The sequence below is a fragment of the Phyllobates terribilis genome, unplaced genomic scaffold (assembly GCF_046119375.1).
Source record: "Phyllobates terribilis strain yellow unplaced genomic scaffold, ASM4611937v1 Scaffold_2__4_contigs__length_985480577, whole genome shotgun sequence".
NCBI classification, from domain to species: Eukaryota; Metazoa; Chordata; class Amphibia; order Anura; family Dendrobatidae; genus Phyllobates; species Phyllobates terribilis.
In genome coordinates this window covers 69,254,913-69,275,637 of record NW_027362762.1, presented here as the reverse complement: position 1 = coordinate 69,275,637, position 20,725 = coordinate 69,254,913, and the positions used below count along the sequence as shown (strand labels likewise).

General features: G+C 44.9%; 1 protein-coding gene across 2 annotated transcripts in view; it reads left to right on the top strand.

The window, feature by feature from the left end:
- LOC141249482 (zinc finger BED domain-containing protein 5-like) overlaps positions 1–20,593 on the top strand; it is a 46,634-nt gene extending 26,041 nt beyond the window's left edge. For both annotated transcript variants that reach the window (XM_073669638.1, XM_073669632.1), the window contains exon 4: positions 18,527–20,593. The gene's annotated coding sequence lies outside the window, so the exon portion shown is untranslated. The remainder of the gene's footprint in view (positions 1–18,526) is intronic.
- Positions 20,594–20,725: the final 132 nt, after the last annotated feature.

Sequence of the window (20,725 nt, the reverse complement as noted above, 5' to 3'; positions counted from 1 at the left end):
ATGTCAGCAGATGTTGACATCACATCAGCAAATAATAAAAAACCCTTCCTTTCACAGTTGAAGATAGTTCCACCCTTCGTTGTCACAACATGGCTTCCCTCTCGTTCCTGCTCCCCCACATGACTCCTCTGGTCCCCAGCATGCCTTTCCCTCCAATAACTACTCTTCATCATGGCATTCCTCCAAATTTTGGTTCCAAACACGTCTCCATTTGTCATCTCCAGCATGTCTGATTAGTATACAGTACGATACACCAACATCGCTCACCTCATTCTTAGACCCCATTTAGGCTTCACTCCCTGTATCTCCCCTTGACACTTCAGTAGCAGCCTGCAGGCTCCCCTGCTCTGCTATCAGAGTATTCAGTGCAGCAAGTCATGGACTGCATTTTTCCTTTCTTTGACAGCCTCTCTATTGTGTTGTGAATCGGGTGAACACCTCTATAAAAAATGTAGGATGGTATGTCTCTTTGAAGAGAATAGGATGCAGTGGCCTTTGGTAGTAGACTGGTTCCCCACTCAGGGATGACAGAAGGATGCATGTGTTGACAGTTGTCTGTTCAACAACTTTTATTCACAAAGAGGCAACAAACTTGATGGTTACAAAGTTTTTAATGAGTCAACAAGCTTGATGGTTACAAAGTCTTTCATGAGTCAACAAGCTTGATGGTTACAAAGTCTTTCATGAGTCAACAAGCTTGATGGTTTTCACCTTTGACAATTTGCTGTACATTTCTCCTGGACAGACTCATAATGCTGGTGACAAGTCATGGTTACCTCTTTTGATAGCAGTGTCTTGCAGTAGCTTATCTAGCACTCTGGACACTCTTTCGGCTTCTCCTTCACTGTTTCAGCGTCCCAGTCTCTCACTCAGAGGCATCAGTCTCCTTGACTTCTCTAGGACGACACTCCTACTTAGACTAAGGCATCAGCGTACAAACTCTCTCAGGTGTGGAAAACTCCTTTACTCTCCTGGAAGATAATTCCTCACATGCGTATGCACTGTTCACATGCCGTTATAATCTTCTATGCTGTGGCATCCTTCATCACTCTAATGGTAGTACTGTCATGCAAGTAGACTACTTTCCAAATAGGACAAATGGCACCGCTATATGCTGCTTGGGCTGGAGCTCTTTTTCATGCTCCACTGTGGCCACCACTAAGCAATGGAGAAGGACTGCCTAATAGTAAGTGCTAGGCTCACTTGCTAGATATGGTGGAGCCATTTTTCTGCGTTGCATAGCTTGTCCTGGCTTATACTGTATTCTCTCGGGACTCTACACGAGCTTGGAAAGGTATTCCAACGCCAATCTCATGCTGCACTATGATCCGACCATGTCACCTCAGTGTACATCTGTCAATTGGCCTCCTCCAACTGGAAAACACTGCAAATGGGAAAGCTTCTTTTTACATGGTATAGGCCGATGAGCAGGTTTGGTCTCATGCTCCTTCATCAGTAGACAGGAAAACAACAGAGCTGTGCAGTCCTTGAGAAAGTAGACGGAGAACCTGCAATATTTATATATTAGTAAGTGCCACAAGGTCATATTCCAAACACATCTGTTAAAATAAAATGGACAACCCCTTTAAAGCTGCATTCACAGAGTTTGCATAAGTTCATTTGACTTTATACAGTGACATATATTGCAAAATTCTCCTGATGTTTACTTGCAACTCATACTCAGGGGCATTATGATCTTGGTTGCAGAGGGTGTGACTGTGACCAGACCCATGCAGGAGGGGACCCGATGACGCCACCGCCAATTTCACCTGGATGTGCGCCCTCAGACGCATATGCATCTGAAATGTATTGCGGAGCAGAGATCCTCCGACTCCCTGCACCGCAATACCCGTTGCTGACCAATTAGAGGCACAAGTCAGCTTTCCTGTGATGGGCACTGGAGAGTTCTTCAAATGGACCCGATTTTGGGACGAGTAATTGGGGATAAACCCAGCATCACGGTTAAAAGATCTAAAAACGTAAAAGACTTGCTTGTTTGGAGTCATTACTCAAAAGAAAAAATGAGGAAAGACTCTTTCAGAAACCATATTAAAGGTTTTTGCCCTTGCGGACATTGCAAGGCATGCTCTAACCTGGTCAAAAATAAAACCTTTTTTTAATTCGGAGAAAACCAGAGAATTTACAGTTAATAGCTTTTTGACATGCTCCTCCAGAGGAGTGATCTATCTGGCAGAATGCCCTTGCCAAAAACTATATGTCGGCATGACTACTCGAGAACTCAGAATTAGAGTACGTGAGTAGAGATGAGCGTTGTTCGACTCGAACTGTTCGCCAATCTCAAATTCGAGCTGTTTTGGGCTGTGTTCGAGCCGTTCGGCGAACACGAACGATTTGAGAAAAATTCGGCTGTTCGAGGTTATGTTCGATAACTGTTCGTGCACCAAAATCATAACTGGATTTTTTCTCAGTAATGATGAAAATTAATGTTAATACGCAGTTTGAGTGTACAGCGGGGTGGGGGGAGGGGCAGGGGATGGATCTCTGCAGGAATAATGAAGATCTCCATTTTTTTTTCTCTTTCCCGCATTTACAGTGGGGAGGTGCAATCTGTCAGCCTATCAGCAGCGCACACACGGAGCGAAGTGCTTTTTTTCACACAAGCAAGGGCATGTGTCATTGGCAGTGTATGTCACATGTCCTTGCCCTATAAGACCAAGCCATTTTCCCCGTCGCCACCATTTTCTCACTGCTGCAGCTGCGTGTTAGACGGCACCGCTGTTGCTGTGTGCGCTATACCTTGTTAATTTCAAGCCAATTTTCGCACAAATATACAGATAGCTTGGGAGTAGGGAATAGTTGTGATTGCAGTCCTTTTAAGGACTAGGTTACAGCATTTCCTATGACTTTTATCAGGCAGGTCTGTGCTCTTAAATAGATAGATTGTGGGAGTAAAGACTAATTGTAATTGCAGTCCTTTTCAGGACTAGGTTACATCAGTTCCTATCAGTTTTTGCCAGGCAGGTCTGTGCCAGTGCTGTGCAAGTTTTTTTCACAGCATTTGGCTGAATCTAGCAAAGCTAATCCTTTTTGGCCTATTGCAGAGTGTGTTAGTCAGTGGAGTAGCCTATCTGTGTTGCAAGATATACCACCTGTGTATAGAATACCAATTTTTTTACTGCACCTAGTGAAGTAAAATCTTTTGGGCATAGCATCATTCTATTAGTCCATCTATACTGACCTCCATCAGGTTGCAAATTGAATATAATTTTTTTCTGCATCTAGCTCTGAAAAAATATTTGGGCTTCTAGCAGTGTGTGGGACTTGGTCTATTAGTCCATCTATACTGACCTCCATCAGGTTGCAAACTGAATATAATTTTTTTCTGCATCTAGCTCTGAAAAAATATTTGGCCTTCTAGCAGTGTGTGGGACTTTCTCTATTAGTCCATCTATACTGACCTCCATCAGGTTGCAAATTAAAAATAATTTTTATCTGCATCTAGCTCTGAAAAAATATTTAGCCTTCTAGCAGTGTGTGGGACTTTCTCTATTAGTCCATCTATACTGACCTCCATCAGGTTGCAAATTAAAAATAATTTTTTGTCTTCATCTAGCTCTGAAAAAATATTTGGCCTTCTAGCAGTGTGTGGGACTTTCTCTATTAGTCCATCTATACTGACCTCCATCAGGTTGCAAATTCAAAATAATTTTTTGTCTGCATCTAGCTCTGAAAAAATATTTGGCCTTCTAGCAGTGTGTGGGACTTTCTCTATTAGTCCATCTATACTGACCTCCATCAGGCTGCAAATTAAAAATAATTTTTATCTGCATCTACCTCTGAAAAAATATTTGGCCTTCTAGCTGTGTGTGGGACTTGTTCTATTAGTCCATCTATACAGACCTCCATCAGGTTGCAAACTGAATATAATTTTTTTCTGCATCTAGCTCTGAAAAAATATTTGGCCTTCTAGCTGTGTGTGGGACTTGTTGTATTAGTCCATCTATACTGACCTCCATCAGGTTGCAAACTGAATATAATTTTTTTCGGCATCTAGCTCTGAAAAAATATTTGGCCTTCTAGCAGTGTGTGGGACTTTCTCTATTAGTCCATCTATACTGACCTCCATCAGGTTGCAAATTAAAAATAATTTTTATCTGCATCTACCTCTGAAAAAATATTTGGGCTTCTAGCTGTGTGTGGGACTTGTTCTATTAGTCCATCTATACTGACCTCCATCAGGTTGCAAACTGAATATAATTTTTTTCTGCATCTAGCTCAGAAAAAATATTTGGCCTTCTAGCAGTGTGTGGGACTTTCTCTATTAGTCCATCTATACTGACCTCCATCAGGTTGCAAATTCAAAATAATTTTTTGTCTGCATCTAGCTCTGAAAAAATATTTGGCCTTCTAGCAGTGTGTGGGACTTTCTCTATTAGTCCATCTATACTGACCTCCATCAGGCTGCAAATTAAAAATAATTTTTATCTGCATCTACCTCTGAAAAAAAATTTGGCCTTCTAGCTGTGTGTGGGACTTGTTCTATTAGTCCACCTATACTGACCTCCATCAGGTTGCAAACTGAATATATTTTTTTTCTGCATCTAGCTCTGAAAAAATATTTGGCCTTCTAGCAGTGTGTGGGACTTTCTCTATTAGTCCATCTATACTGACCTCCATCAGGTTGCAAATTAAAAATAATTTATATCTGCATCTAGCTCTGAAAAAATATTTGGCCTTCTAGCAGTGTGTGGGACTTTCTCTATTAGTCCATCTATACTGACCTCCATCAGGTTGCAAATTAAAAATAATTTATATCTGCATCTAGCTCTGAAAAAATATTTGGCCTTCTAGCAGTGTGTGGGACTTTCTCTATTAGTCCATCTATACTGACCTCCATCAGGTTGCAAATTAAAAATAATTTTTTGTCTGCATCTAGCTCTCAAAAAATATTTGGCCTTCTAGCAGTGTGTGGGACTTTCTCTATTAGTCCATCTGTACTGACCTCCATCAGGTTGCAAACTGAATATATTTTTTTTCTGCATCTACCTCTGAAAAAATATTGGGCTTCTAGCTGTGTGTGGGACTTGTTCTATTAATCCATCTATACAGACCTCCATCAGGTTGCAAACTGAATATAATTTTTTTCTGCATCTACCTCTGAAAAAATATTTGGGCTTCTAGCTGTGTGTGGGACTTGTTCTATTAGTCCACCTATACTGACCTCCATCAGGTTGCAAATTAAAAATAATTTTTTGTCTGCATCTAGCTCTGAAAAAATATTTGGCCTTCTAGCAGTGTGTGGGACTTTCTCTATTAGTCCATCTATACTGACCTCCATCAGGTTGCAAATTCAAAATAATTTTTTGTCTGCATCTAGCTCTGAAAAATTATTTGGCCTTCTAGCAGTGTGTGGGACTTTCTCTATTAGTCCATCTATACTGACCTCCATCAGGCTGCAAATTAAAAATAATTTTTATCTGCATCTACCTCTGAAAAAATATTTGGCCTTCTAGCTGTGTGTGGGACTTGTTCTATTAGTCCATCTATACTGACCTCCATCAGGTTGCAAGCTGAATATAATTTTTTTCTGCATCTAGCTCTGAAAAAATATTTGCCCTTCTAGCAGTGTGTGGGACTTTCTCTATTAGTCCATCTATACTGACCTCCATCAGGTTGCAAATTAAAAATAATTTATATCTACATCTAGCTCTGAAAAAATATTTGGCCTTCTAGCAGTGTGTGGGACTTTCTCTATTAGTCCATCTATACTGACCTCCATCAGGTTGCAAATTAAAAATAATTTTTTGTCTGCATCTAGCTCTGAAAAAATATTTGGCCTTCTAGCAGTGTGTGGGACTTTCTCTATTAGTCCATCTATACTGACCTCCATCAGGTTGCAAACTGAATATATTTTTTTTCTGCATCTACCTCTGAAAAAATATTGGGCTTCTAGCTGTGTGTGGGACTTTTTCTATTAGTCCATCTATGCTGACCTCCATCAGGTTGCAAACTGAATATAATTTTTTTTCTGCATCTAGCTCTGAAAAAATATTTGGCCTTCTAGCTGTGTGTGGGACTTGTTCTATTAGTCCATCTATACTGACCTCCATCAGGTTGCAAACTGAATATAATTTTTTTCTGCATCTAGCTCTGAAAAAACAGTTGGCCTTCTAGCAGTGTGTGGGACTTTCTCTATTAGTCCATCTATACTGACCTCCATCAGGTTGCAAATTAAAAATAATTTATATCTGCATCTAGCTCTGAAAAAATATTTGGCCTTCTAGCAGTGTGTGGGACTTTCTCTATTAGTCTATCTATACTGACCTCCATCAGGTTGCAAATGCAAAATAATATTTTGTCTGCATCTAGCTCTGAAAAAATATTTGGCCTTCTAGCTGTGTGTGGGACTTGTTCTATTAGTCCATCTATACTGACCTCCATCAGGTTGCAAATTGAATATAATTTTTTTCTGCATCTAGCTCTGAAAAAATATTTGGCCTTCTAGCAGTGTGTGGGACTTTCTCTATTAGTCCATCTATACTGACCTCCATCAGGTTGCAAATTAAAAATAATTTATATCTGCATCTAGCTCTGAAAAAATATTTGGCCTTCTAGCAGTGTGTGGGACTTGTTCTATTAGTCCATCTATACTGACCTCCATCAGGTTGCAAACTGAATACAATTTTTTTCTGCATCTACCTCTGAAAAAATATTTGGGCTTCTAGCTGTGTGTGGGAATTTCTCTATTAGTCCATCTATACTGACCTCCATCAGGTTGCAAATTGATTATAATTTTTTTCTGCATCTAACCCAGCCAATAGTTTTGGCCTAATACCACAGTTTGGCCACTCAGCTCTGCTCGGTTCCCATCCATTGTTTTTTTGTGCAAACAACTCCAGAGTTGTGAATTAGTTAACCACCAAAATGAGTGGAAAAAGGCCTGCTGCTGGTGGAAAGGGGAATAGGCGTGTTGGGAAGGGGAAAAAAGGTTGTGTCCGTGGGGTAGGTGTTAAAGCAACAGTAACATCTGCAGAAGAAAGACCATCTTCCAGCCAAACTAAAATGTCTACTTCTTTTAGCGGACAATGTGATAAGATCCCTTTCTTACGGCCACGCCAATTGCTACAAATTCCAGACGAGGCACAAAAACAGCAGGTGCTTCAACGGATATCAAGTGCTCCTTTAAGTGGGCTCTCCTCCACATCAACTTCAACATCACAAATACTCCAGTCCTCAAAGGTGTCACCCCAATCGCACTTGCTTCCTCACAGCTCCCAAATCTCCAGCTGCCCGTCTGAGTATGAGGTAGAACTGATGGTTGAGTCTGCAGAGCTGTTTACTCATACTATAGCCTGGGAATCAGAGGTCGACTCCAGCGCTTCTGTGAATCCAGACGAAGAAATGATCTGCACTGATGCCCAGAATCTTTATGAGTCGGATCCAGGACCAGACGCAGAAGGTTCTGACCATAATGTAGACCCTCATTCCCAAACTGTAACTCCTGTTGGTGGAGACAATGAGGAAGACGATGATGAGACTCAAATACCTGATTGGAGCGACAACTTTAGTTTTTTGTCAGGGCAGGAACAGGTTGGCTCTGAGGACGACGGGTGTGATAACGCACAGGGTGATGATGATGAGGTTGGAGATCCCACTTACTGTCAACCCACAGTCAGCCAAGAGATGAGGTCATCAGAGGAGGTGGAGGAAGATGCTAGTGACGACGAGGTCAGGTTGCGCCTTCCTGGACAGAGACGTAGTACTGGAAGCACGTCAACAACTGCATCCTCAAACACAACTCTGCCTCTCACCACAAGTCGTGGTGGCTCTTCAGGTCGCATGGGTGCTAAGCCTTGCATAGCCTGGGCATTTTTTCAGATCGATAAAGATGACCCAACTCGTGTTATCTGTAACATTTGTCAGCAAAAGCTAAGTAGAGGCCAAAAAATACATAGTTTGAGTACTTCATGCATGAACCGGCACATGGACATGAAGCATAAGTTGCAGTGGGAAGCTCAGTGTGCTACAATGCGGCCTAGCCGGCCGGGCCAACCACCGTCTGCCATATCTTGTGCATCCGCGGCCTCTTCATCCTCTGTGACTGGGGGGACAGCAGTCACACCTGTTTTGGGGCGCAGACCTGCCACCTCTTTACCCGCAACAGCCAGCGTGATTGGCAGGTCATCATTTTCTTTGGAGGTGGTAACACCAGCTGGTGTTGAGCGCTGTCCGACATCGATAGCACCACCTTTGGATCAAGGCAACCTAACATGTCCGCCTGCATCTTCCTCACAGACCGGCAGTTTGCCGGGGACACCCTTATCAACCCCGTCTAAGCACAATAGCCAGCCCTCGGTCCCTCAGATGTGGACAAGTAAAAGACCATTTCCTCCTAGCCATGAGAAAGCTAAGAGGTTGAATTTCACCATCTGCAAGCTCTTGGCTACAGAAATGCTGCCTTTCCGCCTGGTGGACACAGAGGATTTTCGAGACCTTATGTCCGTCGCAGTGCCCCAGTACCAGATGCCCAGTCGGCACTACTTCTCAAAGAAAGGTGTGCCTGCGCTCCACCAGCATGTCGCACACAACATCACCGCTTCTTTGAGAAACTCTGTGTGTGACAGGGTGCATTTCACCACAGACACTTGGACGAGTAGGCATGGACAGGGGCGTTACATGTCGCTGACTGGGCACTGGGTAACTATGGTGACAGCAGGACAAGGGGCTGCTGTCCAAGTCTTGCCGTCCCCACGAGTTGTGCGTCAATCCTCTTTATGTCAAAGTTCCTCCACTGCTTCTGCCTCCTCAACCTCCTCTCGGTCTTCCACCTGCACCCAAAGCCTGTCTGGTCATGCCACAAGCTTTCTAACTGCGCAGAAGCGATCCTGCACACCTCCTTACTATGCTGGCAGTAGGGCTCAACGTCATCAGGCGGTTTTTACTTTGAAATGTCTGGGAAATGTGAGTCACACAGCTGAGGAGTTGTGGTCAGCTCTGGAGAACCAATTTCATGAATGGTTGTCTCCACTGGACCTGAAACCAGGGAAAGCCGTGTGCGACAATGCTGCAAACCTGGGTGCGGCCCTTCGCCGGGGCAATGTCACACACGTGCCTTGTATGGCTCACGTGTTGAACCTGGTTGTCCAGCAATTTTTAGCCCACTATCCCAGACTAGATGGCCTTCTGCAGAGGGCACGGTCGCTGTGTGCTCACTTCCGCCGTTCGCATCCCGCAGTTCAGCGACTTACATCTCTACAGAAGTCGTTGGGCCTGCCACTTCACCGGCTAAAATGCGATGTGCCTACCCGGTGGAATTCAACTCTGCACATGTTGCAGCGACTGTGGCAGCACCGACAAGTCCTGGTGCAATACGTTCTGACGTATAGCCTGGGCCAACGAGATCCAGAGGTGGGGCAAATCACGCTGGAGGAGTGGTCTCAGATCAGGGACCTATGCACCCTTCTGCACAGTTTTGAAATGGCGACGAAGATGTTTAGTGCTGACGATGCCATTATCAGCATGACTATTCCGGTGATTTACATGCTGGAGCACATGTTAAACAGAATTCGGAGTCAGGTGGTGGCACAAGAGGAGGTGGAGGAAGTAGAGGAGGAGGAGTTGTATGCGGAAGGGCTAACATCTGCAAGGTCCAGACGGTCGGCAGCACCAAGGCGGCAGGCATGTGAGGGTGGGGGAGATGGTTTTACCAGGGCGCATGGTAGCAGCCAAACTAGTGAGGAAGGTGCAGGAGCCCAGGAAGAAGTGGAGGACGAACTGATGGAAGACTCATCAGATGAGGGAGACCTTGATCACATTTCTCTTGTGCGAGGTTGGGGGGAGAGGACAGAGGAAGGAAGCATGATTGTTACCTCGCCACCAACACAACAGGGACTTGGTGCTCCTGGATGCGCAACACACGAGTGCCTTCTTGCTGCACTACCTGCAACATGACCCTCGAATTGTGAGAATTAGAAATAATCCTGACTACTGGGTTGCCACACTGTTAGATCCCCGGTACAAAAGTAAATTTGCAGAAATTATTCCTGCCATAGAAAGGGATGCATGCATGCAGGAGTATCAGCAGAGACTGTTGCAGAATCTTACATGTGCTTTTCCACAAAACACCAGTGGTGCACGTAGTGAATCTCACAGTTCCAACTTGCCAACCGTGGGACCGTCAAGTGTTCAGCACTCAAACCGTAACAGCACCACAGTATCTGCTGGTAACATCAATTTTGCGGAATCATTTCACCACTTTTTTAGCCCATCCTTTGCAAGGCCACAAGAGACAAGAAGTCTGACACATAGTCAACGCCTAGAGACGATGGTACAGGAGTATCTCCAAGTAAACATTGAAGCCATGACTGTGTCACTGGACCCTTGCTCTTTTTGGGCTTCCAATCTGGATAAATGGCCGGAGCTAGCCATTTACGCCTTGGAGATCTTGTCATGCCCCGCAGCCAGCGTTCTGTCTGAACGTGTGTTCAGCGCTGCTGGTGGTGTGCTGACAGATAAGCGCACGCGGCTCTCCACTGATAATGTAGACAGACTCACGTTCATAAAGATGAACAAATCATGGATCCGAAACGACTTTTCTACCCCTGTGTCATCCTGGGGAGAGTAAAAGCTTGATGATTGGTTAAAATCACCCTACCAACCGTTTTAAGCTTTCAAATTACTAATCATGTTTATCTGTATCTTGGCTGGAAAATAATTTGGGCTTTGTAGCAGTGTGCAGCACTGATTCTATTAGGCCATCTATAATAAGCTCCACCAGATTTAAAATTACTAATCATGTTTATCTGTATCTTGACTGGAAAATAATTTGGGCTTTGTAGCAGTGTGCAGCACTGATCCTATTAGGCCATCTATACTAAGCTCCACCAGATTTAAAATTAATAATAATTTTTAGCTGCATCTAGCCCGGAAAATAATTTTGGGGCTCCGAGATGCGCAAGACACATAAGTGCCTTCTTGCTGCACTACCTGCAACATGACCCTCATATTGTCAGAATTCGAAGTAATCATGACTACTGGGTTGCCACACTCTTAGATCCCCCAAACTTTTCGATCAACCTTTTCATTTTAATAAAGACCAAAAAAATGGTCATTTTTGAAATTATAAGCATTAGCAGGTTATTAGAAACTGAAATCAAACAGTTTTCAACTCAAAACTTTATTCTAGGTGATGTTACATTTTCACATAGGACCCCTTGTTCGAAAGGAGCTTCTGAACTCTCTCGTCCATTGAATTTGTCAGGTTTTGGATGGTTTCTGCTTCAATTGTTTTGCATGAGGACAGAATACCCTCCCAGAGCTCTTGCTTAGATGTGAACTGCCTCCCGCCATAATAGACACTCCTTTTGATGATGCTCCAGAGGTTCTGAATGGGGTAGAGGTCAGGGGAGCATGGGGGTCACACCATAAGTTTGTCCCCTTTTATGCCCATATCAGCCAGAGATGCAGATGTTTTATGTGCAGCATGAGATGGTGCATTATCATGCAAAAAAATGATCTTGCTGTGAAATACACGGTTCTTCTTCTTGAACCATGGCAGGAAGTGCTGTTTGAGAAAATCCACATACATTATGGAGTTCATCTTTAGCGCCTTCAGGGATCCTAAAGGGGCCGACAATCTCTCTCCCCATGATTCCAGCCCAAAACATTACTCCACCTCCTCCTTGTTGGCGCTGTAGCCGTGTTTGCGTGGGGTGTCCATCAACCAGCCATCCTCCACTCCATCCATCTGGACCATCGAGCGCTGCACGGCACTCATCCGTGAACAAAACAGTTTTGAAATCAGACTTCATGTAATGTTTGGCCCACTGGAGCCGTTTCTGCTTGTGTGAAGTGGATAGAGGAGGTCGACAGGATGGCGTATGCACAGCTGCAGACCTCTGAAGGACCCTGCATCTTGTTGTTCGGGGGACGTTGGAGGCACCAGCAGCTTCAAAAACTTGTCTGCTGCTATGACAAGGCTTTTTTGCCGCTGCTCTTTCAACCTGACGTAATTGCCTGTAGGAAAGAGTCCTCAATTTGCCCTTATCAGCACGCACACGTGTGTACTGTGAATCAGCTACATACTTCTTGATTGCCAAGACACTTCATCCTGATCATCGCACAATGTTGATTGTAGTCATGCCTTGACCTAAACACTCCACAATTTGTTGCTTCTCAGCAGCTGATACATCCTTTTTCTTTCCCATTTTGGCAGAAAATGTAGGCTGCTTAATAATGTGAGACAGCCTTCTTAAGTAGTCTTGCCTTTCATTGGACACACCTGCCAAACTAATTAGCACAGGTGTCTGCAATTGCTTACAGTGATATAAAGATCCCTGACACACATCACCATCAATGAGTTTAACTGACAAACAAATTCTTCCCTTATCACTCCTAAACACTTTTTGCATAATAATTTGGAACACAGTGTACATGTGCTTTTCCACAAAACACCAGTGGTTCACGTAGTGAATCTTACAGTTCTAACTTGCCAACCGTGGTCTGTATGGAGTTGTTCAATAAAGGGCCCAAAATTAAGATAACATAGATGGGAGAGGTCTCTATGAATAGGAATTCCTAAGTATTTAATACCCTGTGAGGGCCAGGCAAAGGGAAAGTTGGACTGGATGGACTCCTATATGGATTTGGGGAGGGAGACATCGAGGGCCTCAGACTTCGCTGCATTGATTTTAAAATTTGACCATGTAACAAAGTGATCTATTTCAGCCATAACAGCATGGATGGATATATGTGATTGAGTGATATATACTAGGACATCATCAGCAAATAGAGAGCACTTGTACTTGGTGCCTCCCACCTCAATCCACCTAATATTGCGGTTATGGCGAATTGATGAGAGCAGGTGCTCCGTCACTAGGATGTATAAGAGAGGGGACAGAGGACATCCCTGCCTTGTCCCATTGGTGATTGTGAAAGGTGATGAAAATGTTCTGATGCACCCCCTGGGCCTTGGGACACCCGGAGCCGGACCCTTTTTGGTGGATGCTGGTGGTTGTAGTCTTCGTGGCGGCGACCCGGTTCCGTGGCTCAGGGTGGTCAAACCAGTGGCGGAACTATTTATGTGGTTTTGATGTTTAAATGTCCGACTACGCCACCTGTGGATTGCGGTCAGAGTGAACCGCCGCTGCAGGGCAGACCGCTGAGTCTGGTGTTGTGGGTGCAGCAGAGCGTAGCATAACTCCCCACGGGAGGAGTATAGCCTCAGGGCAGTGTATGCGGAGGATGGGGGTGATGGTGCAGGGCAGCAGCAGTAACGACACGGAGTCAGTGATGCAGTCCGGGGCCTTTACTCACAGTTCTTATTATCCAGACCACGTCTGCAGGTAACGGCTGCCCACGTCGTACTGTGCTCACCAGGTGAGGGGCTCAGACAACTCCCAGATAACTTTGGAGCGCTTCACAGGACCCCCTTTGTGTGTCCTTTGTCTGGCCTTTCTTACCAACCCTTCTGTCCGGCTGCCTCGGGCCTCCTCTTGGTAAACTTGGCGCCAGTTTCCCTGACCCTATGTGGTGCCTTCCTAGCGGGTGTAGCGAGGGGCTGCGCCACATAAAATGTCACAGCCTCCGGTTTCTAGCTGAGGGTCGTTTCCTGCCTCCACTAGTTTCGGGGACCGTTCTCCCCCTTTGGCCTGACTCCTCCACGCAGGTGGATTCGGGCGTGCGGTGGCGACTCGCCCGTCCGCACCCCTGGGATCCCTTCATTCCTCGTTCCTGGAGCCTTCTCCGCTCCTCTTCCTTCCTTCTCCCTCTTCCAGGCCTGGGCCTCTGTTACTAGACCCGCCTCCGGAGCAGAGCTCATGCAGAGCCCCTGCTCCCTGCCACTTCTGCTCAGACTTCTCTGCACTGAACTAAGATGGTGCCCACCTTTTATACTCCCTTCTCAATGCACCCAGGAACTGCTTCCTCCCTGCTCCTGCACTACAGGGTTCCCCTTCCTCAGTGTTCCCTCCCCCCACTCCAGCCAGGGACAGGGACTGTCGTGCCCATCTCAGAGGCATATTGGTCGCCCTGCCCCACGGCAATGTGGTGTAATGCATGCAGGTGTCGGGTCCTGATCCACACTCCATCCTTACCTGAGAGTGAGATATCACACCTCTGGGTGAGGTGCAATACCTCTGTAGCAACCGAGCCCTCAGGGTGCTACAGTTCCATTTATCTTCAGCCTAGGTGACGTATTGTGATACAGGGCCGTGATTTTGGCTATAAAAGGGTCCCCTAGACCCCTACCCCAAGCTTTTTAAGAGAATCATATATGGCGTGCCAGGAGACTCTATGGAATGCTTTTTCAGCATCCAACGAGAGTATCTAATTACAAATTTTTAACTGCATCTAGCCCAGGAAATACTTTGTGCCTAGTAGCAGTGTCTGCTAGTCAGCGGATTATCCCGGCTGTTAAGCAAGCTACACCACCTGTAGTTTGGACACTTAATTTTTTCAAAGGAAATGCTTCGGGACCACGGGATACTCAGTGAAGAGCATCAGGAGGCACCCCAAGGCATAGGGGCTGGGACTGGCAGTAGGATGCCTTGCGGTGGACAGCCGAGCTCGATCCTTATAAAAGCTTTTTAACTGCAGCAGCTTTAGTGGACGCTACTGGAGCTGGAATTACGCGGCTGCTCTCATGAGACTTGCCCTCCAATAGATCCTTGTAAATGGATTTAAAGTGTATTCATTCAAATTAGAGAGACAATTTAAATTAAAAAGCTTAGAGCTGCCTCCACCACAGGGGGGCTCGCTCGACCCACCAGCGGACAGGCACCAGTATTGGGAGAGGGGGGCTGGCCGTCAGGGTTCACCGCGGCTCTGGCACAAACCCGGCGACACGGAGGTGGCACGGGCAGAAGCGGACTGAACGTGTCGGCTTCTCACTTTTTGGATTTTAGAAGGGCATGACATGCCTATATCTGTGTCTCCCCCTCCTTTTACTCCTCCACCTCTTTTCTTTTCGCATGACTATATGTACTTGTCACTTTTCCATGTGTTAGTTGTGTCTTCTGAGCAGTTTGTCAGCTTTTGGACACATTTGAAGGTGTTTTCTATGTGTTTCTATGTGTTTTTGTTTGCCTGCCATTGGTTTTAACGGTGTTCGAAGGTGTTCGACGAACAGTTCGACGAACACACGGGTGTACGACGAACCGAACCGAACTCGAACACTACGGGGGTGGCTCAACACTATACGTGAGCACATAAGGGACATTGAAAAATCGAAGTGCACAGAAGATGTGAGCGAACTGAAAACCCTACCGAGACACTTCAACGTTTTTCACAATAGTGATGCAAGGCTCTTAAGGATTATAGCAATTGACCAGGTACTACTAGGCCCTAGAGGAGGGGACTTATTTAAAATCTTGTCACAGGTGGAGATCCGCTGGATTTACAGGCTCAAAACTGTAACTCCGTTTGGGCTAAGCGAGAATTTTGGGTTCAGCTCCTTTTTGTGACCCCAGGGGAGGTCCCTCCCTATTTTCTTTTATGGTTCCCCTTTTCTTCTTTTTGCTTTGGGTGCAATTTTAATGTTTAATTTGATTTTAATTGTCTTTCTACTGTGAGGTCCAAATCTTGATATGGTCCGGTATGCGGGTGGATTTGTGGCACGCATGACACTTTGGAAACTCCTATTCGACCTACTTAGGACGGATCCCCCCAATTGCATGATTTGATGCCATACAGTTTTCTAGCAACGGGTGGATCAACGACTGGCACTGACTCCTGTCTATAATGTGAAGGAAAAGAGAAACTATTATGTGGCAGCTTGATTTGGGTGGGATGGGTGCTAAATTTTGGGCTTGGGATATCCATTAGATTTTTATGCAAGATTTTTAGTCATGTAGGTTGCCTCCTACGTACTATGTGCCTGGGAGATATGTATATTAAATCTGGGCTGTTTCGAGTCCTTGACGGCATCATGCATACATATGTCCACCCGGCATGTGGATGCATGCTGCCGCTGGATTATAGTTAAAATCCTCTATAATATGTATAGCCACCCCATAAGGGGTGGAATGTATGTCCCTTCCTTCCCTATTGTGTACCTGTTTGACATTACTTGGTATTAGGGACAATTGATGAAGGAAAACAGAAATAGTAGTAACCCTACTTGATTCCCTTTAGTTGGACCCGCTATCATAATTATTCTGTATCTGAATATTGTAGAACTTTTTTCATTATACTCACCATCCATTTCTATAATTCCTCTCCTTCGCTCCCTAGTGCGCATGCGTGCCACTGTCACTCCGGACCTTTCGCCCGCTGACGCAGGGCACGCCAGCGTCTGCATCGGTGGCACGCTTGTGTTCCACTGTCGGCGGGCGGAAGTGTCCCACAGGATGTGACGTGTGGGACGCATGCGCCGACAAGGGCTTGCGCTGCCATCACAACCCGGAAGTAATCCCACATACCGGGCCGGATATGAGACCGGACAACATTTCCTTATATAAGGTAATGTCTGCTCACCCTAAAACACGCCCCCCCGACGAAGCGATGGCGAAACGCGCGTAGGGGCGCGAGGACACGGGCATTACTCCTATACTCCTATAAGTAAGTACGGACAATTATTTATTAAAAGAATCTATGTGTATGGGCTGCATAGGGACAGATATCAAGAGGGGACTTACCTTTTTAGGGCCATTCTATTGGTTAGTTAGGCTTTATATTAGCCATATAAATATACAAATATTCCTTATAGATGGACGGATATTCTATGGATCCAACAAGGAATTGACAAAAAAAAACGTCTTGCACCATGCACTTGTCACTTTAATTTAAATAGGACTGAGCAGCAGTAGTTTGAGGCAATTATTTACAAAAAACAGTATATATATTAAATGTACCCTAATTATGTACCCTCGACTCTTTGCATGTACCCTAATCATGTCCGACTGTGACTAAAAGAACATTGGAGTTAGCAGTGTCCTCCCTGTGTAGCACTATGATGTTTAATTATGTAATAAATATCTAAATAAAGTAATCATTTTTTGTTTAAAAAACTCTGGTCACTTGAGCTCTCTTATCTGTGGGGCTCTCTCTCTTTTTTGATTTAGTCTAATATGTGGAGTTTAATATGACATTCTGGAAATCCTTGTGAGTACGATGTTGTATTTTCCTGTGATGGGCAGAGTATGGCATTGACGTCATGAACTGCTTGTTCCGGAACTCCGAAGTCAGCTGCCGGCCTCTGCTTCAGTTATAGAGGAGGAGGATGCACGTCATAGGAGTAGGGCAAAGTGAGAATAATCATTTGTTTCTTTTTAAAATGTGCTGGAGACTAACGGAAGGGGCCAAAGATGGGGGAATATTATACCAGGAAGGGACCTAGGATGGGGGGACATTATACCAGGAAGGGACGTAGGATGGGGGACATTATTACTGGAAGTGGCCCAGGATGAGGGACATTATTCCTGGAAGAGATCCATAATAGGTTAGATTATTACAGGAAGGGGCTAGGTCGGGAGACATTCTTACAAAGGGGGCAAACGGCATGTCTTTATAGGGTCTAGAACTCTACAATGGGGCATACATCTGACCAACATGCAGGTGGGGGCCCAGGTCTAAATTTTTCATCAAGGCCCATCAGACTTTACACCACTGCTTATACTGCAAGTAAAGTAAGAATATAGCCTGAGGCATGCAAGACATTAGTAAGTGTAGTTCTAAAAGTTCCTAATTTGTATAAAGCTTTTTCATTACAACTTCAAATTTGTTTACCGTCCCTTATGTTTTATGAGCCATCAGAGCCGTACTAGCACGAGACGGTCCTTAGGTAACATTATTAATTTCTAGATGCAATCGGTAGAGTTCTGATGAACATACACTTCGTTTCGTTACATCGACGACATTCCATTAGTCTATGTCACATTAACTCAACGTATGAATTAAAAATTTCTTATCATAAATGCAAATCCTCCTTGGTACAAGAATAACATTTTCACGCTACATTCCCCAACATCACAAATAAAATAATCTTTAATTTATGGCTTAATAATAGCTGGTAGATGAATGCTGCTTGCTTAATGCCTCATCATTTCAACCTTCCAGGCTGTTGCAGGTTGATTTATGGAATATGAATCTTAATGTGTTCCCGGGACAGAATCATCATTGGAGTTTAGTGAAAATCCCACTAGGAAAGCCTCACAATGACATGCCTGTACCCAAATAATATAAAATCAGCGCAGTTTATTATTGGCGAAACGTCTGACACGTGATTCTCTCTTGTTTATCTCCTGGAGCTAATTGTTTCTTTGCAAACTTTAATTGTTTCTTTGCAAACTTTATAAAGTCTGCATTGTTACATTGTGTCCCAGATACTCAGATTTCTGTTTGTCATTTGCTTTTATGTTCATTTCTTGAATTGACTTGTTATTCTGTATTTTACATTTCCATCTCAATTCAATAGATGTAAAATGCCTACCTGGTTAACCTCGTCTTCCCTGGCAAGCCGTGCTAAAATGTGTAAGGAGGAAGTAAGAATACTCCTTTACCTACCTTAGACTAGAAATACATGAATAGTTAAGACATGCAGAGTAAATGTTTTTTTTTTCTATTTCAGACACAAGATATCCAGAAGTGTGTTACAACGGTCTGACACTGATCCCATTATAAGGACCTGCACCAGTGTCAGAAGCAGGGTCACCAATGCTCTTTGAATTCCATACCTGCAGAGTTCCAAACCTCTTCTGGTATTAACATCAGCAACAAAACGATGTGCTGGGAGCCTAATGGAATGAGTTTTTATGGCCAATCAGCTGCATGCTGCCTTATATCACCAAGCACAATGATGAGCGTCGGATGAAGTTGTGTAAGGCTGTCACCACTGGGCTCTGGAGGAGACGTGTTCTGTGCAGTGACGGATCACACTTCTCTATCTGCATCTGATGGACGAGTCTGGGTTTGGTGATTTCAGGAGAACGTTACCCCCTGACTGCATTGTGCCCGCTGTACATTTTGGTGGAGGAGGGATATTGATGGGCTTGTAATCCAGGGGTTGGCCTCGATCACTTAGATCCAGTGAATGAAAATCTTAATGCTTCAACATGCACCTGGTAGATTCCGGCTCTGTGGGAACAGTTTGGAGAAGGCCCTTTTCTGTTCCCCATGACTGTGCTCAGTGCACAAGTTCTGTAAAGGCATGGTTGGAGGAGATAGGTGGCAAGAACATGACCGGATGCCCAGATCCCGGACCCCAACCCCATCCAACATCTAGAACAGAGATTGTGAGCCACTGCCATCATCAGCGTCTGACCTCACAAATGCTCTTCTGGATTAAAGTCTAAATTCCCTCAGACGCCTCCAAAATCTTGTAGAAAACCTTCCCAGAAGAGCGGGAGCTGTTATATCTGTAGATGGGCTGACTCCATATTAATATCTTTGGATATAGAATGGGATACATTGGAAATACTTTTCTTCCATACAGTTTATTTTTTTTACCTTCAGACCAGCTTTCTCTCATGTTCATTGTCATCCCTGACATTTTTTTTTGCATATTGGAAGTCACATAACATTTTTTCACCAGTTTTCCCTGCAGTCTTTACCTCTAATTGTCAGTTGTGTCTGAGAAAAGTAGTAGCCAGTAGGTGTAGAAAATCTGCTATGATATCTCTTACACACAACACACAAGGACATGAGGGACTCCTGCTCTCCGCTCTATATAGCACATGTCCAGAAGCTGCAACAGCAACATGGAGGACGTCATGTACCCAGGTGACGCACGTGGTTCGTGGACTCTCTATGCTACGAGGCTGGGCTAGCCTAGGAAGGGCATAGCTAAGCAGCTACCTGGTGTTCACTGGAGCCCCTGATGGGGCAGTTAAGCTTGAGCTGCAGGTAGCCACCAGGTACCACTCCTAGGCAGTCCCCGGTACTGCAGCTGCTGACCCCAAGAGTCAGATATGCTGACACGGACTGGATTCGGAGTAACCTAGCACGACAGGATAAGGACTCTGTTCAGACTGAACAGGTTTTGGTTCCTCAAGCAGTACGGATACTGACATGGAGCTACAGACAGGGCTGAACTCAGATACTGGAACAGGCTCTTCCAGTATGGACACAAGAACACTAACCAGGATTAACTCAGGAGCAGGTCCTAGTACTGTCAGAGCAGTTTCAGCATTTAGGTACCACCCATGCGGCTTCAGGGTTCAGGTACCGCCAGTGTGTCTTCTAAGGGTCCGGGTACCGCTGGTGCATCTTCTCAGGGTTCAGGTACTGCTGGTGTGACTTCAGGGTCCCAGGTGTGGTTTTGGGTTCAGGCCCTGGTCACACAAGGACCAGGGATTCAGGACTAACTCTCAACTTTCAGGAAGAGGCACCTGGCAACATAACATTGCACACATACACTACTCAGGAACTATAGTGGTTGCTCATGCACCTTCCTAATGGGAAGTGTGCTTTTTATACTTAGCTACCTCCCAGCTATTGGCTGGGGGCATTTACAATGTGTGTGTGCTGCTCCTTTAAGAGTAGTGGAGTGCGCGCTAGCAGTAGGAGCACCACCAGAAGTCAACGCGCGGGAAAATGTGTCGGAGACAAAGAAGTGGTCACACAGTCGCGACAATGAGTGTGTCGGCCTTCCTGCATGGAGGAGAAAGGGAACCATGCAGAGGCGCTAGCATTAGCATTACAGAGGACATTATACAGCAGTACTAAGCAGTGTACTTGTGAAACTAGCTCTGTGGTGACATTAAACACTTACCAGAAAGCTGTCACACATTTCTGTTTGTACCTCCCTGATTCTCATTCTGCTGGTCCC